The sequence below is a fragment of the Stegostoma tigrinum genome, chromosome 8, assembly GCF_030684315.1.
Source record: "Stegostoma tigrinum isolate sSteTig4 chromosome 8, sSteTig4.hap1, whole genome shotgun sequence".
In the NCBI taxonomy this organism is placed as follows: domain Eukaryota; kingdom Metazoa; phylum Chordata; class Chondrichthyes; order Orectolobiformes; family Stegostomatidae; genus Stegostoma; species Stegostoma tigrinum.
In genome coordinates this window covers 37,025,944-37,051,103 of record NC_081361.1, presented here as the reverse complement: position 1 = coordinate 37,051,103, position 25,160 = coordinate 37,025,944, and the positions used below count along the sequence as shown (strand labels likewise).

At 41.2% G+C, this 25,160-nt stretch overlaps 1 protein-coding gene across 2 annotated transcripts in view; it reads left to right on the top strand.

Annotated features, from left to right (window-relative positions):
* Positions 1 to 25,160, top strand: part of dennd1b (DENN/MADD domain containing 1B) — a 298,030-nt gene that overhangs the window by 69,059 nt on the left and 203,811 nt on the right. The gene's annotated exons all lie outside the window — the stretch shown is intronic.

Genomic DNA, 25,160 nt, shown 5'->3' with positions numbered 1-25,160 from the left:
CTGCAATCTGCGGGTGTCATTATTATGGCACTGCAGGAGGTCCAGGATGGACATGTCATCTAAAGAATGGGAGGGGGAGTTGAAATGGTTCGCGACTGGGAGGTGCAGTTGTTTACTGCAAACCGACTGTAGGTGTTCTGCAAAGTGGTCCCCAAGCCTCTGCTTGGTTTCCCCAATGCAGAGGAAGCCACAACGGGTACAATGGATACAGTATACCACATTGGCAGATGTGCAGGTGAACATCTGCTTAATGTGGAAAGTCATCTTGGGGCTTCGGATGGGGGTGAGGGAGGAGGTGTGGGAGCAAGTGTAGCACTTCCTGCGGTTGCAGGGTAAGGTGCCAGGTGTGGTGTGGTTGGAGAGGAGTGTGGAGCGGACAAGGGAGTCGGGGTGGGAAAAATGTCTTTGGCGGTGGGGTCAGATTGTGCTGGCTTAATGTTTCCTTTGCCTGTGCCAGACACGCTTAGGAGGGAAATAAGGATTGCGTTGTGTACGGTGTGGGGAAAATATTCTGAGCCCATTTATGAAAATTAGATTGATTATTTTCCAATGCACAACACGAGGACATGGCTTCACCACCCCCAGGCCTCTTCTGACTGACCATGGCACATTTTAGTTGTGCATTTTACGTGTGGGCAAGTTCCTGCCGGAGAACGAGCTGATGGACAAAGATGGCGGTACAGTCCTGTGGACCAGCGAGGCCGAGTAAATGACGAAGGAGGAGGCATCCGGTGATGGCTCCACCCTAGCCTGAGGATGTCCCAGCTTACTTGCACGCTGTGCTGAGGCTTTGGGCCTGCAGCTAGGGCCTGGGCGGAGGCACCAACGGCGACGAGTTTGATCCCAGTGCAGGACCCTGCGGCACTGGCAGTGGCTGCATTGGCGAGGTTAGCCCAGCGTGAACTCATGGCAGCAGCGTTGGTGGAGGCGAGGTAGCACCGGAGAGCGGCGACTCTTTGTTCCAGCAGTTTCGCGGCTTAACAGCAGGAACTCGAGGCATTGGGGTGGCGGAGCCCCAGAATCAGACCTTTGGCCAAGCAAGAAACGGGAGCTGCTCTCGCGATCAATCACCTTATTGAGCGAAGACTACAGGATGAACTTTTGAGTTTAAATTTTTAAACTATCCGTTCTGTGTTTTGTTTTAGTTTTTGCATTTTAAGATGATGCCGGAGTGTGGTGATACAAAACAACACTTTTTTCATTGTATTTCTAATAAATACACATGGCAATAAATCAACTCAAATCTAAATGTATTTTCTGCTAAATGTTGATGAGACTTAGTTTGCAGCAGGTAATGCCATGACTGCAGGGAATTTAGAAAGATAGTGTTCAAATGAAGTTTTCCTTTCAGTATCATCAGTGAGGACAGCTGTCTGGTGCTAGTCAGTGGCTTCTCTGAAATCCCTCTTTTCCTGTCTGCAGGTGTAATATATGTAAAAGAGGAAGCAGTAGGCTAGTTAAAATTCACAATCTGCATGCTTTATAGCCAATTGTATTTGCCCTTCTTTTTTGGCCAAATGTTAGGAGATGCCAAGGACTGTGCCCACATGATTGCAATCAGGAGAAAAGAAGAATTGTCATAGTTCAGCAACCATAGAGTGAGACTTGAACCTGTGTCTTTGCTTGCCCAACCACCTTGTTGCTATCATACTAGTTGGTTTATAATTTGCTGTTCAAGGAGTAGTTGATGCGAGGAAAAGGATTTTTCAGGATAGACAAGGACTGGAGAGTCAGCAGCATAATCCCACGATTTGTGCTAGGTCATGGACAGTGAGAGGAGGAACAATGCTCCAGCCGGTGGAATTTTGTATCCTGCATAGGTAGGAATGTTGGTTGTTGATGAGCATGTTCTGAGATGGTAATTACTCACGCTCTGCTGGACTCAAGGTTATATGGGATTGGGTGGGAAAGTGTAGATGAAATTTCTTTTTGGACACTTTTTTTTGTCCCTCACCCTATATTGTGCAGAATCAGAGGAATTCCTACTCACCAAGGAGGTAGGCCAAGATGATGCCATGCCGCCTGTTGTCGCCATGTTTTTGTGTTGTGGCACAGAACTGCCAGCTGAGGAGAAACCTCCTCTGGAGATTGCCATGGAGTCTATTGTGCTCCCGTGGTTATGTGACTCAATTCGTATGGGCCCTGGCAATACAATGATAACATGCACACGTAGCGGGTGATCATTCCTTCAGAGCTGCAATGACAACCATCTTTAGTTTTAACCCACAAGACCGTAAGAGAGAGGAGCAGAATTCAGCTTTTTGGCACATTTGAGTTTGCACCATCATTCAATCACCGCTGATATATTTCTCAATTCCCTTCTCCTGCCTTCGAACTGTAACGAGACTAATCAAGAACCGAGATATCTCTGTAGTAGATACACTCAGTGACTAGGCGCGCACAGCCTGCTGTGGTCATGAGTTCCACAGGTTAAACAACTTCGGCTGAAGAAATTCCTACTCATCTCAGTGATAAAAGGTTGTTCCTTCACTCTGAAGCTGTGCCCTTAGTTCCTAGTGTCTCCTGCTAATGGAAGCATCAGCTCATCCACTCTATCCAGGCCATTCAGTACACTGTCAGTTTCAATCAGATCCACCTCCCTCCCCCAACATCCTCCTTATGTCCATTGAGCTTAGACCAGTGTCCTAACAGCTCTTCATATAACAAGCTCTTCATCTTGGGATCATTCTTGTGAACCTCCTTCTGGATCTCCTCCAATACCAGCACATCCTCTCTGAGATACTGGGCCCTAAACTGCTCATATTGTTCCAAATGCAGTCCGACCAGACCCTTGTACAATCTTAGTTGTGCATTCCTGCTCTTGTATTCTTGCCCTCTTGAAATGAGTGTTTCTTAATTTGTCTTCCGAACTACCGACTGAACCTGCATGTTAACCATGAGAGAATCCTGAACCAGGACTCCCAACTAACTTTGTGTTTCAGGTTTCTGAATCCTTTTCCCTTGTAGAAAATAATCTACACCTCCAATTCTTCCTAATAAAAGTGCTTAACCACACACTTCCCCACATTGTATTCCGTCTGCCACTTCTTTGTCCACTCTCCCTGCCTATCCAAGTCCTTCTGCAGCATCCCTGCTTCGTCAAAAGTATCTGCCCCTCCACCTATCTTTTGGGTCATCTGCAAACTTAGCAACAATGTCGTCAGTTCTTTCGGCCAGGTCATTAGTGCATAATGTGAATAGTGGTGGTCCCAACACGGACCCCTGCGGAATTCCACTCGTCACCAGCTGCCCTCTTGGAAAAAGACTCCTTTATCTCTACTGCCTGCCTTCTGCCAGTCAGCCAATCCTCTATCCATGCCAGTACCTTGCTCCAAGCACCAAGGACTCTCATCTTATTTAGCAGCCTCCTGTGTGGTACTTTGAATGTACTAAAGGTTTTGACAGAGTTTACATTTTGTGGCAAAAGATGCAGCACATTACCTCAGTGATCCACTTTGTAGCATGTGTGGACAAACCCTGGGGTATTTTGTTGTTTAATATGTTCGTTTGAACTGTTTCACTTGCTTGATTCCCATCCTGTCACCCATAAAATCAGATAAAGGTTACCAAACTCAGGGCTGCTTAAAACAATTAGTCTCCTAAAAGAAGAATATTTGTTCGCTCTGTGAAAATGAAGACCGTTAAATTACATAATTGGATTATAATGTGCATTGCTTCTGTTACTTGTGCTGCTTTGTGATTTCATAAGTTGATATTGGAATCTGGATTCCTCCGCATTTGTAACTTGAAACCTGAGAAAGCATTCATGGCACATCTTAAAATTTTTTCTAAAGGAAAGGTAAATCCAAATGTCTGTATTTTGAATTTCAAATGTATTTTACAATTTGTTTCTTGTACTTTGCAAATGACACTGTCTCTAAAGTGAGCACTTTGCTTCATACATACAGCTGCAGTGACATGCTTAACAACGACTGTGTGGTGTAGATAAATATTTTATTGTTTACTTGATTGAATAGTAAAGGTCAAATTTTACTGTGGCCAAGTTTATGCAAGTAACCACCTAAAATACTTGGACATTTACAATTCCCGTTTTCAATATTAATCGTATGGTACCTGACATAAGCCAAGGGGATTATTAACTCAAGAACACACCCATTAGGATTTGATGAAATGCTTACAGTATTATGTATTGTTAGCAACTTAGGTTTTAAATAGTTTTTTGTTTTTTAGTTCTGTGAAGATAATTTTTTTTTAAGGGCGAGAAATTTTTTTTAAGTCTTAGGGACAGGCAGATGGAGAGAGGCCACAAGTAGGTTCAGTTCAGATGAAAAGATCAATACAATTAGAAGGACAGTCTCCAGGCCATCAGTGCTGGAAAGAAGTCATTGTCTGTTTTGAATTCCAAATAGACCTAAGCTTTTCTTAAAATTCAGAGACAATAGCTTGTCTCTGGAAGACACAGACCACTGCATGAAATGAACGGACAGAAAATCGCTGAAGAGGACGGCTTGTGACATTGTTATTTGAGTAAGAAATTAAAGAGTGAAAAATACAAGCGATACTTCACTGGGATTGAGTGTCCATAAAAAGAATATGGTGAGGCAAAGAATTGAATCTTTTTGCTGTTTATATTCAGACCTTTCCAAATGATCAAAAATTGCATATCTTCCCTTTTTCCTTAGTTTCCAACCCAAATTTTACACAGGAGTCTCGCCCTCCAGTTGTTTTCATTTGGGTTCATGAAGTTCGAGTTGGCTAAGTTGAGGAAATAGTTTGAATGGTAGCATGAATGAGAAACAGTGGCAGACACGTCATATCTGTTACTCAAGAGGCCTCGCCAGTGCTGGTCCATCGTCTACAGTGCACAAGTCAGGAATGTGATGGAATATTCTTCACTTGCCTGGATGTATGTAGCTCTGACAACGCTAAAAAAGCTCAACCAGTGTTTATCTGGGGTAAAGCACTCCTTTTGATTAGCGCCCCATCAACTACATTCAGAACTGACTCCCTACACCACTGACAGACAATAGCAACAGTATATAACACCTACTAGTTGTACTCCTTTAACTTACCAAGGCTCCTCCTTTGCTTGGATTGCCAAGGGCAACGATGCATGGGAATCTCACCTCCTACACACTGTCCTTCAAGTTACACTGCATGTTGTCTTGGAACTGTATTGCTGTCACTGAATCAAAAATCCTGGTACTCCATTCCTAACAACTGCTATGGACTGAGGCAGCTCAAGTAGGTGGTTCATCTTCTCCAGGGCAATTAGGGATGGATGACAAATGCTGACTTGGCCATCAATGCCCACATCCTGTGAATTAATGAAAAATAAAACCTAGGGCAATGGAATCTCACACATAGTAAATTCATTTTTCAGAGTCAGTGTGGTTGTTTGGGCGTATCTAACATTTAGTGTGGAAAATATCCAGTAGTAACTTTTCCAGAGCAAAATGGAAATTGCTGGATAAGCTCAGCAGGTCTGGCAACATCTGTGGAGAGAAAGCAGTTAGTGTTTCAAGTTGAGTCGCCCTCCCGCAGTTCTTCTGGTTTTTATTTAATAACTTTTCCAACCTTTTTTACCCCTGGGAAGTTGGTGGGTCAGGACAGTAATGTAACAATCATTTTGATGCCGAACCTAACTGAGGATTCAACAGTTTAGACGGGAGGAGCAGCATATTTCTGACATCGGCTTCTGCACTTGACGTTTAACTGTGCGTGTGCAGATACTACATTTTGCTGTTAGAGCCAACCTTTCATAGTGGTGATCGCATTGCAGCAAAATGCAGTTCATTATCTTGTACAAGAAAATCAGCGGTGAATCAACAATGTTCTAATTGGCATCAAAGAAATATTCTGCTTAGACTAACTATTTTAGGTGATGTGATTTAACTGGAAAGTAATGGTTTCATTAGTTTAGCGTTATGTTTCATTCTGAAATGTGTTCATCTGGAATCAGCTGACCTCTCACTCATGCCTGTCTGTTACCTTGCATTCCAAGTTCACTGTTGGGTGAAAGTTAGTGGTCTGTCAATTGGTCGAACTGTTTTGCTTATGCAGGAAAGAAGGGCTGTTTGGTGAGAGCAAAAACTGCACCAAGACTGAAATAAACATAAGGGGCAGGATAATGTTCTGATTGCATGCGTGTTACTTCAGTGTGTATCAGCATTGATACACCTTGTCGTCTCAGACTCCAACATCGACAGTTCCCACTATCTCTGAGATCATTACTGATGTGTAGTCTGTGCGGAATAAATGGACCCAAGATGGGTATTGTTATGACTGGTTAACTGAATTCCTAATGTCTATATGTGTGCACTGGAATTTAATGTAGTATGTTTTTGAAGGAAGTGGCAGTCTGACTCTCTTTTTATAGTGTCCCATTTAGCATTCTTCCTTTAAACAGCATTGCCAAAGAAACAGATTAACTGGCCATTTAACTCGTATGTCTCACTTATGCTGGCTTACTGCATGGAAAAGCTGGTGCTGTGCCTGGTGACTAAACAGCCTACATTGCACAGCAATAAATTTAGGCCAAGTGCTACAAGATTGTTGTGGAAGATGTGATGCGGTGCCATATAAATGCAATAATTTTGCATGAATTTCCTGTGGTAATAGGCAAGTGGTTGTGTGTGACTGAAATACCTCAGTGTGAACATTAGCCAAATGCAGTGTGCAGTTTGTGCTGTGCAAGCCAACTTGGCCTCGCTTGCATTAAATTTAAACTCACATGGCTACTTTTATTCCTTTTAACCATCATATTTAAGGACTCCATTCCGAAACTTCACTGTTCTGGCCAAATATGAAAAAGAACACTTTTCAAAAACATTTTGAATATTCACGTTTAGTGTGTGCTGTTACAAAGTAATGCAACCACATTTTCAAATAAACTTGTAAATAGCCTGTGAATCATGTGAGCATCACAGGATTCAAAAACTGGAAAGGCATTTTTATTTGAAGTCTGTAGTTTATTTGTATATTTAAGCAGCAGAAGGAAGGCTTCCTAACTTCAGCTGTTCCATTTCTCCTAACTGTAATCCATTTCTGGAGCCATAGCCATAAAGTCATACAGTCATACAGCATGAAAACAGACTCTTTGTTCCAACCAGTCCATGTCGGCTATAATGCCAAACTAAACTAGTGCCACATGCCTGCCCTTGGCCCATATCTCTCCGAACATGTCTTATTCACGTACTTTTATAATGTCTTTTAGATGTTATAGTTGTACCCGCATCCACCACTTCCTCTGGAAGTTCATTCTACACATGCACCACCCTCTGTGTTTTAAAAAAAACCTTTCTCCTCATGTTTTTTTAAAAATATGTCTTCTCCTCATCTTAATAATATGCTGCCTAGCCTTGAAAGCCCCCACCCTAAGGATAAGACACCTGTCACTCACCTTATCTATATACCTCATGATTTAATAAATCTCTGTGAGGTCACCCCTCAACCTCCTACGCTCCAGTGAGAAAAGTCGCAGCCTATCCAGCCTCTCCCCATAACTAAAACCCTCCATTCCTGGCAACATCTTGATAAATCTCTTCTGAACCCTCTCTAACATTTATAATATCCTTCCAATTTGGGCAATGTATGTTACATACTCCTTTCTCATGGTAAGGGACCCAAACTATCTTGCCAGGTGAAGCAGCAATTTTCTTCAACCTCACATTTTGTATGCCATCTTTTCTGCTTGCCTTTGTCCTTGCTATATTGACAATGTGATTGGGTAATCACGTTACAATGTACCTTTTTTCAGTTCATATTGTAACTCTGATTGCAGGTGCCTGTTACTTCACCTCTCCCTTTTGGTCTCTCTGCCCTCAGCCACTTGTGTTCTTTGAAGAAGCTCACTATAAGCTGGAGGAGCAGAACTTGATGCATTGATTTTAGCACTTGACAATTTTCCAGACTCATTAATTTCTGATCATAGCTACTGCCCCATTTTTGTTCAAATACCAGTTTCTGATGATGATTCTGCTAGACCCATTTACACCTCCTTTAGATTAATCTTTTATGCCTTTCGTGGCCTCATTACTGTGGTGTTTTGCTTTGCACCTTCGCTGGGGTGGTTTGTTACTTAATCTTTCCTGCTTTCCACTTTTGCCTGTTGCTCCTTTATTTCATTTCCTAGCATCTGCACAGTACTTAGAATCGCTACAGCATGTAAGCAGGTCATTCGGCCCATCAATTGCAAACCAACCCTCCAAAGACCATCCTAACCAGGCCCACTCTCCTACCCTATTCCTGCATTTCCCACAGCTCATTCACCTTGCCAAAACCTTGCAGGACACTATGGGCAATTTGCATAAATCCCACATAAATGATTTGGAGGGAAACGTACCTGGTCTAATTAGCACATTTGCGGGTGATACAAAGTTTGGTGGAGTTGTGGGTAGTGAGAAAGATTGTCAGAGGATACAGTAGGCTATAAATCAGTTGGAAGCATGTGCAGAAAAATAGCATTTGGAGTTTAATCCAGACAAATATGAGGCAATGCATTTTGGAAGGTCAAGTGCAGGTGGAAATTGTACAGTGAATGGCAGAACCCTTAAGAGTCTTGATATGCAGAGGAATCTGAATGTGTAGGTTCACAGATCACTGAAGGTAGCAGTGCAGGTAGATAAGGTAGTCAAAAAGGCATATGGCACATTTGTCTTCATTGGAAGGGACATAGTGAATAAAAGTAGACCAGTTATGCTGCAGCTTTATAGAACTTCAGTTTCTGCAGAAGGGTCGAGGCCCGAAACGTCAGCTTTCCTGCTCCTATGATGCTGCTTGGTCTGCTGCGTTCATCCAGCTCTACACCTTGTTATCTCAGATTCTTCACATCTGCAGTTCCTACTATCTTTGAAATAGACTGGGTTTGTTTTCACTGGACTGCAGGAGGTTGAGGGCTAACCCGATAGATAAGAAGATTATGCATGGCATGGAGAGAGTGGAAAGTATGAGGCTTTTTCCCAGGGTGAAAGGGTCCGTTTCTAGGGGACACAGGTTCAAGGTTTGGTTGGGGTCGGAGTGGAATTTAAGAGATGTGCGAGGCAATTTTTTTCATACAAAGGGTGGTGAGCACTTGGAATGCACTGCCAGAGGAGGTGTTGGAGGCAGACCTAACGGCAGCATTCAGGAAACACCTGGACAAATACATGATTACGAAGGGAATAGAGGGACACATCTCGTAAGTGAAAACAGTTTTAGTCGGAAAGGGCAAAATGTGTCGGCACAGACTTGGAGGACCAAAGGGCCCATTCCTGTGCTGTATTGTTCTTTTTTTAATTTAACATAGCTAACCCATCTAATCTGTCTATTGTTGGACTGTGGAAAGAAACTGGAGCTTCGAGAGGAAACACACACAGACACAGGGAGAATGTACAAACTTTACACAGTCAGCCACCCGAGGCTAGAATCAAACCCGCGTCCCTGGCGCTGTGAGGCAGCAGTGCTCACCACTGAACCATCGTGCTGCCCCATTCCTCAGAAGCTTGTTCCATTTCCAAGCTTTTCCAATTCTGACAAAAAGTAATCCATCTGAAACGTGAACATTACCTCTGTAGTTGCTGTCTGACTGGCTTGATATTTCCAGCACTATGTGTTGCAATTGTATTTCAGATTTCCAACATCTGCAGTGCTTCTCTTTGGTAATTTGTGTTGCGGTTTTCACCTGCTAACTATTAAAACTTTTACTTTTCTAAACTTTGTTTCGATGATTTTTTTTTGTCTGTGTCCATTTGTGTCACAGCACTGTAGGACCAATGCTTGCACATGTTCAGTCATACTGTCAGATGGTTGGCTGGCAGCCTTACATAAAAACAGGTTGGCTTGACACAGATTAACAAAATTCCAATTACCTATTTTAGGTCTGCAGTCTTTTGCCAGTTGCAAGTTCTTCTATTTACCTGAATTCCCTCTTCGTGTGTTTTTGATGATCCAATAAATGAAGTTAAATAATCAAGAAGTATCAGTCATCAAAATTCTCAAGTTAATGTGTAGAGTTGATTGTGATATTTATTTGAAGGATATCTTGTTGGTAAGAATCAATTAAAAAGTATTTTGCACAAAATAAAGTAAAATCTGACCCAGTGTGCGGCACAAGGCAATGATCATTAGTTTTAAGAGATTTGTGTTTGCCCATTGAGCTACTTGGGCTGCATAGAAATACCCTGTGTGAAACCTGAAGGAGTAGCACTGGTATAAAACCTCATTGCAATTGCAATCACATTACAGATTAGGATCTGGGGCAAACTGTTGCTGACAATTTTTTTGGTGCTGAAATATGACACTGGAATTCCCATTATAATACCACTTGCTGCTATTACTGGGAGTGTACGCACATGTAAGTATTGGATTTCAACATTGGAATTACTTTAGGGCAATGCTTATATTACAAGTTCCATTGGAGTGTGAAACTACGTGGCCTTTGATAGATCTAAATTCAAGCCACAGTTCAGAAAGGTGCCAGGAGCAGTCGAGTTTCTCCTGGTAGCTGCAATGTGGTCTGAGTGCATGTTTGTAATTGTGCTTGATGCCTTTCTGGTTAGCAGCAGGGGTTTTGATCAATTTTTAAAAAATGAAATTGACATACCTATTTCTCTTTCTCACTTTGCATTTCAATGTGATCTTTCAATAATACTTATTTTTAGCTGTCAATATTCTTTTTGTATAACATTTCATCTGCCATGTATAATGGCATTTGAATGAATAATTAAGGCATTGTATAGAATTCTGTCTTTTTTTTAGCTGAAAGAACCCTATGCAAATGGATTCACATGCCCATTCCCAGTTCTGTCTTTCAGCAGTTTTGTGGACAAGAGTTTTGGGACCCATCAGACATTTTGAGGGTGAGTGAAATCAAGGGCATCGATGTGTTGTCAGGTTGCATTTGTAAAAACTGAGCAAGAGTTAGCTTGCCTATTCAGCTGAAGCAGTTTGACTTCCTTTAGCGATTGGTCAAGGGACCTTTGTTGCTTGAGGAAGGAAAAGCTCCAAATTGAATACAGTGAAATTTTGTTTTATTCTGGGGTTTGGGGTTTGGTTTACTGAAGTCGATCTATCCTGAGCCAGGATAGCTGTCTGAGAGTTTGAAGGGCTGCAGATCTAATCTCTACAAGAGCTGCAATCTTCATGATGTTTCATATTATCACTTAACCTTGTGCTACTAACAAGAATTGATATTTTTAAAGTCATTCAGCATAGTTTTATTTACATTATGGTCTGCAAACGTTTGATAAATTATAAGCAGACTGTGCTGTTATGTAAATAAATTGCAGTCGGAATGCTAATACACCAGTTTAATACCGAATGTAAAAGACTAGTCAGTCAGTAATGCCACAATTTGAACTTGACCTTACAGGAATTTTACATTGTCTTTTATTGCTTCCTGTTAAGTCCCTATTGGGCTGTAGCAGATTTTAATATTTTGCTCGAGGGGTTTCATGGTTAATTAGTTTCACATTGGCCAGTAGGTATGGTGAAATATGTGTTTGACCAGCTCCTCGTTCTGATGAACAATATCTGCAGGAACCTCAGGAATTATTTGAAGAGTTAATCCTTCACGGGAAGATGCTGAATATTTGTTTGTGGCCCTTTCTGTTTGATGCTTTTTTAAAAAAAATTGTGTCTTATGCGTCTACACAGTTAACATCTACAGAAATGCTCACCACCATGTTATTTTCAATCAACGCCCTCTCCTCTCAGCTGGTATGTTTGTAGTTTGTAATTGAAGCTTTTGTTTTGCCATTTCTGATGGTGGTGATTATTTATTTGATGCTGCTATAGTGCAGCTTTCTCTAGTATTGCTGACTTATCTATACTTTTTCTGCTGAAGTTACCACGTTCCTGGCAGACCTATTTGGGACTTCAATCTTGGCGGAGTGTCAATTTTGATGAGTTTCTTGGAGTGTTTTTTTTCTGGGAGGCCTTGCTGTTGATCTCCTGCTGTCTGATGGGAGTTACACCATTGGCTGTAGCTGGAGAAACTCGCTACTGCCTGGATATCCTGGAATGAACCTGTTGACAGTGCTGTCTTTAAAAAGCCATTGTGCACTCGGACAAGCATTGTCAGACCTGAACTGCCCTGCACAGTTTGTGTCTTTGCACCAGGCATGAAAGAAGAGGAATATAGTGCCCTGTTTTGTGGATAACACCTGGAATTCCTTATTCATTGGGGTGGTTCTGTCTTTCCATGTGTATTGCCAGAGGAGGCCATGACACTAAACCTGTTTCGGAAGTTGCCACTTGGGTCAGCGTGGTCTCAACATTCCGGATGAAAATTCCCAGCAGTCCTGAAGGGCAGTTACCTTCTGTGATTGGCTAGGGAGGTATCATCATCTGCAACCTCCCACTCACTCTGTCTCTGCTGCTGCACTGTTCTCCCAGAAAGCCTCTGTGCTCTACCATTGTCATCAAGGCTGCATGCTCGACCACCCTCATTATAGCATACACGATATTCTTTCAGCTGCTGTCATTGACCTCGCACCTCCACATTACTGATGTGCTCTCTGTGTTGCCTACTGACTGATGGTTCGCCTCATTTCTGCAACCCCTAAGCAGACCTCCAAGGTCGCTGATTGGCATACGCGAGGGTCCTAACCCTGTCCACCCCAAGAGGCTGACGAACTGTGTCCAAGACTGATATCAGAGGTTTCGCTGACCTACTGTGCCAGGACCCCCTGATTGAAGGCTTTCTCCTCTGACTTATCGCCATTGTCAACAGTCTTCAGTCCAACGTCCTGGCTTTGTGTCTGTGCTAAACAACAAGGCAACCCACGGATATTGTGAGTCTGATTGAGGGGGCAAAGGCCTAAAAGGCCAAGCCACTGAGAACCAGGGGTGCTGTTAGCATCCAAGTAGGCTCAAAGGAGAATGAGCACCATGACAATAAGTGAGGAGCCCTGAGATGCAGCCTGTTCCAATCTGTGACCTCTGTCCCTGTCCCTGTTCTTCGAGCCCTTGCAGCAGCATTGCAATGATATTTGGATGTGTGTCCTGCATTGTAGCTTGGATGTGCAGGAGTATACACTAAGTGGATCAGAGATGTGCTGTGATGTAGATAGGCAGACAAGTATCTGATGCCAAGGTCAGTGGAAGTGGCTGACGGGCAATCGCTGCCTGTGGAGAGTGGCCTCAAGATGCTGGCATAGGGTGCCCAAAATGGGCATCCTTAGGAATAAACAGTGGCTGGGGTCATTCAGGTGCGGATAAAGAGACGTCTCAGTGCCTATGTCTGTAGGTGTGAGACTGGAAAAGCACAGCAGGTCAGACAGCATCCAAGGAGCAGGTGAGTCAACGTTTTGGGCCCAACTCCTTTGTCAGTTGGTGCCTAGTTTGTTTGCAGTGCGCAGCAGGACGGGAGCCTGCATATTAATAAGGTGAGACCTGCAGTTAGTATGTTTCACATTCTAGAATGCTGCTGGAAAATGCGGTTAGTTGCTCCTGATACCACAACAGGCTTCGCTCGATGACCCTTGTAATTCTCGCAGATTTCTTGTCGTAATCTAGATTACTCAGGTCCCATCGTTACCCACTCCCTCGGAATTGAGAGTTGGGAATGTAGATGGCTTTCCATACCTGGCACTGTACCCTATGGCACATTTCAGTAACACTGAAAAATGTCACAAGTTTTCAAACAAATATCACTCATTGTTCCATTACAATGGTAGACCCTGATGTTTGCTTCGCTGTCTCTCTGTTGCTGCTCCTTCGTAACATTGTCAAATGTCAGGAGATTTTCTTGTCCACAGAAACAACCTAAAGATGCAACTAATCCCACTCGTGTACCCCGGACATGGCGCTGCCATCACTCTATGGAAACCCCAATGTCATAAAAGAAATTGAGACCCCTTTAACTATGAGCAAATCCAGTACCATAGCTTCACTATTCAAAAGCTCCGCTTTGCAACATCATTACAATTTTCTCGTACATGTTGCTTCTCACCATCGTCCATATTCTAAGCCCTAAAAAGGTGTGATGAAAAACTATATGAGATAATAGAATCGCTACAGGTGTGGAAGCAGATCATTCGGCCTGTCGTGTCTGTACCGACCCCCAGACCCATACCCTACCCTTCCCTGTAACCCTGCATTTCCCATGGCTAATCCACTGAGCCAGCGCATCCCTGGAAGCTACGGGCAATTTAACATGACCCTACAACCGAAATGTAGGGAGCTAGTTAGAAAATTAGCAAGCAGACCCAGAAAGTGTAAACTGTGGATTGCTCCTAAGGCCATGTGCCAGTGAGTACAGAAATGGGAACGTGAGAAACGTGAGTGTGTAGCTGGAAGCACGGCACAGAAGCCTTTATATTCCTGGGATACCAGAACTGATTCTGAGGGAGATGACATCTTTCGAAGGTGGATAGGTTGCAGATGAACAGAGCCAGGACCTAGTTCCTTGTGGGTGGATTTGTTGATGTTATTGGGGAAGATTTTATCTAGCTCAATGGGGTGAGAGAATTTGGAAAGCAATTTGGACAGCAATATCAGCCTGCAAAGAAGGCCGGAGAGCGAGAGACACAGCACTAAAAGAGAGAGTATTAAGTTAGTGATGAAATCTAAAGGCAGATATGCAAATGCACAGAATATAGTTAATGAGTTAGGGGAATTCCATGCACAGATTACCTTGTGGGATTTTGAAGTTGTGGTGATAATAGAAACCTGGCTGAAGGAGGGTCAGGCTGCAAGTTGAATGCCCCTGGTCATATATGTTCAGAAAAGATGGGAAATGAGAAAATGGAGGAAGGGCAGTTTTTCTTGTTAATGAAAGCAAAGCAGTACTGGAGAAAGCGGATGTTTCAGAGGACAGGATTGATTTGACTAGAGAGACAGAATAAGAAGTATGCAATTTGGTTCCTCAGCCTGACTATAGACCACCAGCTCGTGGAAGGATATAGAGCAATAAATATGTAAGGAAATTACTGCGTGTAAGCATCATGGAGTATTTACAATGGGGAACTGTAATTATCAACTGTAATATCGAAAGTGCAAGAAACAGTGAGGACCAAGTGTTTTTACATTGTGTTCCAAATTTGCCTGCAGCAGTGTGTGTCCAGTGCAACAAGAAAGGAGGGACTGCTAGACATGGTTCTTGGGAATGAGGTGGGCAGGAGGTCAAGCGACAATGGGGGAGCATTCAGATATCCATGATCACAGTATCAAAAAATATTATTCCAAGTCACCATAGCCCCAGAGAAACTTTAGCTGCTCGGTCTTTAGAATGGTGCAACTGGTGGTGGTTTAACCTGAGGGTCGCCACGTCTCAGACAAGGGGAGAGTTTAAGAAGGAGGGTCTTGCATGGTTACCTCAGCCAGTGTGGGAATTGAATCCACGTTGTTGGCATCACTCTGCGTCATAAACTAGCTGTCCTGTCGGTTGCGCTAACCAATTAGCTGTGAAGATAGCCCAATCTATTACAGACCCGTCAGTTTAATTTCAGTGGTGGGGAAACTTGTAGAAACAATTATTTAGGATAGAATTAATAGTCACTTGGGAAAAGGTGGGTTAATTTGGAAGAGTTAGCATGGATTTATTTAAGGAGGATCATGCCTGACTAACTGGTTGGAATTTTATTGAAAAGACAACAGTGAGGGTTGATGAGGTCAAGGTCGTTGATGTGGTGTACTTAGACAGTCAAAAGATATTCAGTACAGTGCCTTCCAATAAACTGAAGTTAAAGGACACGGAATAAAAGGGACAGTGGCAACATGAGTATAAAATTGGCTGAGGGAGAGTAATGGTTATTGGGTATGTTTCAGCCTGGGAGACAGTTTGCAGTGGAATTCCCCAGGTGTCACTTCCCCTTTCCCTGATAGATATGATTCACATCTTGGTGTGCAGGAGGTAATTAGAGGTAATTTCAATACTTGTGGACAGTGAAAATCTTGGAAGAACTGTAAACTTTGTGGAGCACGGTGTCGAACTTGTAAAGGATATTGACAAGTTGGTGGAGTGGGTGACAGTATAACAGACAGAATTGAATGTGGAGAATTGTGATATGATACACTGGTTCAAAGAGCATGGAGAGATGGTGGAAAATGAGGGGTACAATTCTAAAACATGTGCAGGAGCAAAGAGGGGTCTGGGTGTGGATGTGCATAAGTATTAAAAGCACCACACAGTTAGAGCAAACTGCTAGCAAAGTATATAGTGTTCTTGGGTTAATTCATTGGGGCATAGAATATATGAATAGGGAGATTGTGCTGAATGTATTGGAAACTGGTTAGACCTGAGCTGGAATATTGTGCACTATTCAGGGCATCACACATCGGAGAGAAGCCACAAGAGATTTCCAATATTGGTTCCAGGGTTTGGAAACTTCAGTTCAAAGGATAGATTGGAGAATTGTTTTCTTTTGAGAGATGACGAGATTAAGAGGAGATTTCATAGAAGTTTTCAAAACCATGAGGGTTCTGAACAGAATAGTGAGGGAGAAAGTGTTCCCACTCAAAAATGGATCAAGAACCCACAGGCACATATATAACATGTTTTGGGGGAAAAAAGCGAACGGAAAGTTTGAAAAATCCTTTTCATGCAGTGAGTCGTTAGGATTGGGAGGGCACTGCGTGGAAGTTTGGTAGAGACTGTACAGTTGAGACATTCAAGAGGGCATTAGTGATTGTTTAAATGAAAACAATATGCAGGGTTATGTTGAGCAGTGAGGAGATTGGATTAAAATGTTCAGAGAGCGGGTGCAGACGCAAGAGGTTGAATGGTCTCCTTCTGCACTGTAACAAGTCTGTGATTTAGATCCGTGATCTTTCATTAGAGCCTGAGAAAAATAAAGGAAGTGGTTCAGCTAATAAAGCATCTACTGTGGTGAGGAGGGGGAAATCAGAAAATCAATGCTGAGTGATAAACCAGAGATAAAAGACATGAGAGAAAGGAATCAGAAGGCCGGGAATTGTCTGGCAGGTAGTTTACCTTCTGACCCTTTGAAGCTTTTGTACCATCTATAAGGCACAAATCGTGAGTCAGATGGAAAACTCTTCCCTTAACTGGATGAGGCCAGCTCCAATAGCATTCAAGCTTGACTCCATTCAGGACAAAAACAGCCACCTGATTGACACCCTGTGTTGTACTAAGATACCGTGTTGTAACTTGTGAAGGCTTTGTCACCAGCTGCTTGCACACCTTCGAACACTACCACTTAGATAAATGAGGACAACAGAGGAAAAGAAACACCATGATCTGTAGCTGACTTCCAAGTTGTAAGTCATCCAGACTGAGGAATGTTATCATTTCTTCACTGTCACTGGGTCAATATCCAGGAAAAAAACACACAGAGGCGCGCACGCTCACTCTCTCTCACTCACTCAGTCACTCACTCACACATATATATATACGCGCACACACTCACACACACACCACTTGTTGGTGCTAACAGCATCATACAGGCTGGAGCGGCTCAAGAAGGCAGCTCACCACCACTTTCTCAAGGGACATTTAGAGATGGTCAGCAAATATTGCCTGCTGCTGGTGGTCACACACCACATGACTGAATATTTAGAGGCCAAGTCTGCTCATTTTCTTTTGTCTGCCAATCTTTAAACTCTAATGCCAGTGATTATGGGCTACTCGTAAAACTGTACAAATACCATGAATAAGATATTCTCCAATTATGTGAATAAATTGCTCTTATAAACTTTTTCACTGTATTTGAGCAGCTTTGTTAACTTTATGTGGAAAACAAAGTTGCAAGCTCGCTCAAAAGTATTTGAAGCAGATATTTTGATGAAGGGCAGGCCTTAGGGACGTGGTGCAGTCTGATCATGCATCAGTAGATTTTCAGGAAGAGTGACAGATTACTTGATAACTGGAAGGGTATATCCTCTTCTTGGCAAAAACAGATTCTTTTAACATTTCCTAAATGAGTTGAAAGCACACTGCCCTGTGAATTTTTTAACTTTCATATTTTGTCAGCAAAAAAGGAAGGCTGCTGGCAAGCAAGAGTATCTGTTCTTGTTATGATTTGCGTCTTCATTCCTTTTTGTTCAAAGGAATGTTTCTTGGGTACATTCAGACTTTGATTATATGATAAGTTGTGTTTTTGCAGTAGTTGGAAAGGTTTAAGCTCTTAATCACACAGTAGAGTCAAAGAAAGACAATCTTTCCTCAGCAAGTTTTCCACTGCAGTGGTGTATTTGCTGTTATTGTGTGCATCGGCTGTAAAAGAGAATACTTACACCAAATGTACAGCCAGAGTTCAAGCTGTGCGCACATCACACTATGAGCTGGTAACAGAGAGGGGTTGGGTAAAACTAAAACAGTCATTTCACCAGGTCGAACAACACGGTAATGGGAATTCACTGGCTAAGATGTTCAGAGGTTGTGTTTTGTGACTTCAGATTTAAATTTGCTCAAACAACTGCAGATCCACAGTTATTGGATCATAAGTGATTATCAGTCACACTTACATTTGCAATCCACCAGTGCAGTCGAGCTGATGGAGAGTTTAGTTTGTAGTTGACATGTTAGTGGTAGGAAAACAGCAGCAAGTGCACAGTAGTTCAAGCAGAAAGCATTCAAAGGGCTGGTCGAAGAGTGAGGTAAGCATGTAATCAAAGCAATGATTCAGGATGCTAACTTGACTACAGCAGAAGTTTAAAGGGGGAGGAAGGGTAGATGGAGGGAGTTGATGAGAGTATGCAATGAAATTCAAAATAATATAATTAAAAGTGTGATTTTCAAATTTAAGTAATATGCACAATTCCTACAGCATGGAGGGGCTGTGAGGATTAAGTGCTAACTTGGGCCTTTGATACATTAAATGACAAAAGCAGTTTGCATAACCAGATATCCGAAAAGCACTGTTCACAGTGAATCAAAAGATGTGCAGCTTTAGAAATGATGCTGCACATCTGAAAGGCAGGAAGGGTTCCACACATCTAATCTGTCTTTACCGATTATGGGAGATTAGGCACTAAGGAGTGTAACTTTGTATGATCTGTGTAGGGGTTGGAAGGTATGACAATTCTGGTCAAGCTGAACTGGAATAAAGTTTCATTATAAATGTGTTAAAATCCCAGTCTAATCCATCCCAGTGGCAAATTCTGATTTTAATCAGTGAAAATTCCTGACAGTGAATTGGGTACAGGATGAAGAAATTTGTGATAGTCAAGCTGTGGAAAGCATAGAACCAGTGGGTTGGATGAGTGAAAAATATTAATTGCAACTGTGTGACTCTTGTTTCAAGAAAAAGCACAATTAGCATGAAACATTCTACACTGTGTAGTTTAAATAGAATGAAATAAGTGAGAAATCTTTCAGGCCTCATTGTATTGAATGCCCTTACCAACGGTGCTTGCTGCCTGGTTTTGTAGAGGCTCATCGGTGGTGTTCAATTGCACCTTTTTCTGAAGTGCAGCTTTTTTTCATGCTGGCCGTGTAAAACAAAAATGAAGTGGCTGGACTGTTTTGAACTGATCAGTGGAAGAGAAATGCAATTTAAAGAAACTGAAGTCATAAGCTGCTTCTCAATCCATGGCTGATGCTTTCAGTTCTGTTTGTTGTCTGGTGTTGATGCCTGCTGCCAAGTTCTGGGTTATCACTGCGTTGTTTATAAATTTTCTAATCAACTTGTTCCGAGATGTTACTATACACCTCTGAAGCAGGTGGGACCTGAACCTCGGCCTCCCGGTTCAAAAGTAGGGACACTACCATTGCATCAGAGGAGCCTCCTCTTACAGCATTGTCACTGTTGAATTATTGGCAGTACTCTCATTCTCAGCGGATGTACCACCTAATCAGACCCAATAACATAGGATTTCACTTTGTTCGAAGTGATGTTCCCTCCAATTTGTTTTGTTGTGTACTATCCATTCATTGCGCAGGACCCTGTTGGCTTGCTTGGATGTCTGTGTAGCTTGGAGGCATCATTGGCTGTAAGAATTATGGGAATATGAGCAATATTGTCTGTCTGAAATTCTGAAGCACTTCTTTGTCAGTAGGAATGATTATTGTCTGTTAATTCATTCTATGCCTGTTTTTATAAAAAAAATAAATCGACAGACAGGCAATGGGTGAGATAACCCTGGTTTTCTGGCCATGTGAGGAGTGCAGCAGTATTGCGGGACAGTGTTTGATAAAGTTGGAGACAATGGTCTGAGGGCGCTCCTGGGATAGGTGTGGCAGCACTGGAGTTGGGCGAAATTGTTTGGGCAGCGGTTGGGGGAGGGATCATGGGAATGGGAATAAGAATGACAGCTAACAAGATTTTAGAGAGGAAAGCATAATAACTGCATTCATCTTGATACATTCTGTCTGGCATTTCAGATTGACTCCAACCACAAGCTTTGGGACCTTGAGGTGATGTAATGCCATTTAGAGATAGTTGCCAATGATTCTGAATTAACACCTTTTTGTGCAAACTCCCACATTTGGGTAAATAGCAATTGACCAATCTGTCCTGCTGTTATTTTGGAAGTCTTGAATTTCTGCTTTCTTGTTACCAATTCACTAACCATTGGAAATGGTTTTTCCTGACTTGTGCCGTCGGAATTTTACGGAAATGTGGACCATAGTTATAAGATGTTGGTAAATCTACCAAAAAGACTTCGTTTCTGCAGCCTTTCCTTCCAATAGAAGACCCAATCTCTGATATGTTCACAGTGAATCTCTTGCGTAATCTGTGTCTGATCTTGAGAGCCTTTGTAAAGCAAAGTGTCTTAGCAAATGATTTAGGAATCACTGAAATGTAACAGTGGGGGCATTTTAGAAAATGTGAAACTAATGAGTTGCAATTGGGAAGAAAGACGTCTGGAGTTGCAAATTTCTGCACCATCTAAACCAAGATTTCTTAAGAAGGGTCTAGACCCGAAATGTCAGCTTTCCTGCTCGTCTGATGCTGCTTCGCCTGCTGTGTTCATCCAGCTCTACACCTTGTTATCTAAAAATGCTGTTATTCTGATTTACACTCAATGTGTACTCTCAAATTACACTCAACTGTCTCTGTCTTTTAACAAATGCAGTTAAAAGTCATTACGGATTGGATTATATTTTCAAGTAGCAGTGAATGCATCAGTGCTCGCTAAGTGTGCAAAGTCTGGCTGTTCACTTTCACTATTATATACAGAAATGTGAAAGCTGCTTTCTGGGTATAGTGGCCTACTATAAACCGTAAACTGTGCAGACACATTATCTCTCTTTTCTGGTTTCTTACTCAAAAAAATTGAACTGTGCTGACATTGTAGATATGGACTAAGTGCAAGCCAAATATTTAAGTTGTTTTACACTACGCACCTTTTTAATGGTTTGAAACATTTTAATTGCAGCCAAGGGCACCGATTTGCTACTAAAAACAACTTCCTGAAATTATTTTCATTATTGTCAGAGATTTAAAACAAATCAACATTTCTTCAAATCTATTTTTCTTTGGATTGCGAGAAAGAGAGAGAGAGAGAAATGGATTTTTTTTTCTTCCATTCTCTTTATTTCACTTTTGTATCTGCTTTAAGAGTAAACCATCCGCTCATTTACAGTTTCAAATTCAGGTTGGGGATTTGGTCAGTTGTTTATCCCCCTCATTCAGTTCCTAGATGCCATGCAGAGTGTGTCAGGCAATTTTCATAGCTTATTGACAGCAACATTCTACGCTGAACCCACTGGGCATGTGCAGTCTAACAAATGGCTGCCACTAACACATGCTTTCACTTTGTGGTATTTCTTCCAAGTACAACCCCAAAAATGACTGACAAGAGTAGTTTATTTTGAAATGTTTTATTTGTGTCTTCTGCCTTCACACAGTGAGCATGCTGCATTTTGATTAATAAGAAAGTCTGGCCTAGATAAAATGGCGATGAAGCTGATCACAGTAAAACATCATTTGACAAGTCAGTTGTGCTGCAAGGTATTCCCACTTTGGGGACTTAAGGTAATCAATTTATGAGCTACAGTCAAGTATGAGCCATCTTAATCTAAAGTGTCAATTTGATCAGTTAGAAGCACTTCTGCTCTTTGAATTAAGAAAGTTGTGGGTTCAAGCCACACTGCAGGATTTCAGTGCAAAATCTGCTTGACACACAGTCCCTCAGTATGGCACAAGTTTTATTGCTGGAGGTGCCATCATTCTAATGAGATGCTAAACCATCTGCTTTTCTGCTTGTTTTTTTTCCCCCAGAGTCATTCTGGTATCCTGGGCAACATTCTCCCCTCATATTACATTTAAAAACAAGTTCAAGAATCCACATGTATTCAAAAGCTGTTTGTCACATATCCCAAAGTACAGAACTTAATATAAAAATGATCGATTAACTGATCACTCACTGCAATAATGTTTATAGAACTTACTCTGTGCACAGTCCCACTGTGCTAAACAGAACTGCAAAAACTGGTTTGCTGATATACCAGCACCATTGATTACTCTACAAAGTAGTGGTGATGTCCATTAAGAAGTTTGCAAAATAACTTTATTTTCAATCTGTGGTGTTTCATTGTTTTGTAGCTGTAAAATTGGCTTGCCTTTATGTAAAAAAAGTTTAGTTTTAATGTTTTTAAAGCACACATATGCAGATCTGTACATTGCTTGTTTATAACATTCCTGGTGTATGGTTTTATACTGTCCTTCAATCAGCGATATTCTAAATGCGATGGGTTTTTTAAAGCCTTAATGGAATGACCATATATCTGTTATACAATGGTAGTAATTATACATAACTTCTCCTTGAGACTGCAAGAATAATATTTTCCATCAGTGTTTGAAATTATAGGTCTTTCACAACACATTTAAACTTTGTACGTTGATGCATATTCTGGCACTACATTTTAACCCATGGGTGTTGAAATGAAACTCTGCGCAATTAACCAGGTCTATTAAACTGTCAACATCAACAATTTAGAATTCTACTTCTTGAGTTGTAGTCTATGACCAGTGTCAACTTGCAATCATTTGTTTATAATTACACCAGCACCAGTTTGAAGCATATGGAGAAGTCAACTGGAAGTACCCTTTTTAATTGGATAAATGATCCATTTTAACATCCGTCTCACTGGTCCCACTGTAAAGCAAAGCACTAAATAGCACAGGTGGTTTAATTTTTCCAATTGACTTGTTCAACGCAGACTCTTTACGTGCACTGTGCATTCTGATGTTCCAGCTTCTCAGACCTTTCAAGAATCTGAACAAGATGCACATATCATGGATGAACCTATGCACTGTGTCAGCTACAATGAATGGCACAACTGAAGCTGCTATTAAGAATCTTAATTGTGATATTTGATAGTTACCTTTGCAGTTCTTTAAGTAGTCTAGAATTGATGCTTCTGAGTTTCAGGATATAGAATACATGCTTATACGTATATGAATCCACCAGGACCGCATGAGGCAGGTCTAATGACTCCCCTCTTGACCCTGTCTTCATTTGAACATGACAGGACTTTTCTTTTTAAATGTCTGCACTTGCCAGTTCAGAGTATTTAACAGATTATGTACTGTAATCATAAACTCAAAAAGAAAATGTATTATTTTAACAAGAAGGCAGTTTTACTGTACTTAAGTCAGCCGCAGTGAAATAATAAAACATGCTTTAATTTATTTTCTCTGTCACTTTCTTAGACCTTTCTTTCTGTCTCACGCACACACTTACACAGTCGTGCATCTGCTCTCTAGCATGCGCACTCTCACACACACATCCACACGCACACCCAAAGTTTGCATATGCAAACAAATAAATTAGTCAAATTAGAGTTCTTAAAATAAGAGTCATATAGTCAATCATATTTTTTTTATTTTTAGCAAATACTTATCATATGGGATTTAAAATGTAGTTTGTCAAAGAATGAAGGAGCCAATTTCCAAAGTTTTTTTGTTGTGAAAGAAAGGAATTTTATTACCTACTAACTCCAGGAATAAAAAAGAATTAAGTGTGCCATAGAATAAGCACAATCACTAGTGATAAGTTTAAAAGTGAGTGTCTGGTACAGACCGTGAGAATAAAGGTTACAAGATTCAAAAGTCCTGCGTGTTCTTGAGATGTTATAAGTTGAGATCCAGTTCTTATTGACCTGCTCTTCTAAGTAGTAGTGAAATTTGTAGATGTAGTCTTAGTGAATGGTTGAAGCACTAGTTTGCTTTTTCACTTGACATTATTTTGTGTGATAATTCCAAGAAACATAGGGACAGAGGGGTATAAAAGAGTCTTTTAGTTCTTGTGTATAAACCCATTTCTCCTTCTCTCTTTGCTTTGCAGTTTAAAAGCATCTCTTAAAATAGACATCAATTTATACTCCTGATTCTGATTGCCCTATCTTTCGAAGCTGGCTAACTGGAAGACAGTTCTTAATATGTAAAGTTATCATACAAGTGTGATTTGAAATGGGAGATGCAAATATCTTAATGCTGGTACAGTTGCCTATTTGTAAAATCATTAGATTAAAATCATTAGATTAAAATAGCAATTTCAGTGTGGATGCACGTTGATCCGTTGCTTACCTCCGTCAATCAACTACCGTAACTTTTTTTAGGTTCAAATTGCTTTATTTTTACAAAGGATTTTGGTTTCTCAGGAAGATTGGGTATTACAGTCAAATGAAAGAAGTTAACTTTTGAGAGTTCAAATTTGCCACTATAAAAAAGATACAGTGAGGCATGTGTTAGTATCTAATCCATGTAAACTGCATTATTTGTGTTGCTTCTTGTAGGTGTAACAATAAGGCCAATTATTGTTCTTTTTAAATGAACTGCATGCAAACCAAGAATAAACAGGCAACCAGAGAAGATAAATCACTGTTGGTGAGGTAACCTAACAAATGACTCTTAGGCTAATAAGTGCTTTGTTTTATCTATGGACTGACTTTTTTACAAAATATTTTTCGATTGAATGGAATAATGTCTTTATGTTATTTCTTTAAACCCTGGTATACATTTAGCCTGTCTAGTTCTGCATCTGCCTGATCGAAATAAATGTTTCTGGCTCTGTTTAAAGTTTATCCTAGAATTCTTTTTCGACCTGTAAATTTGTCGAACGTGAGCAAGAGGCAAATTCTCAGGAGCAATGCTGGATTTATGCAACAGCATTAAGACACTAATTCTACTCGGATCTTTTAGTTTGTAGAAACTATTTTCAGTTGTCTGCAAATTGATATTCACTGATTTTGCAATAGCCTTGCATATGTTTGGAGTTTGCCCTGAGCTGTAAATGCAGTCCCACAAACCATTGACTACAGTGGTTTACAGGATATCATGGGGCCTATTGGTTCAAAGCCATGGTAT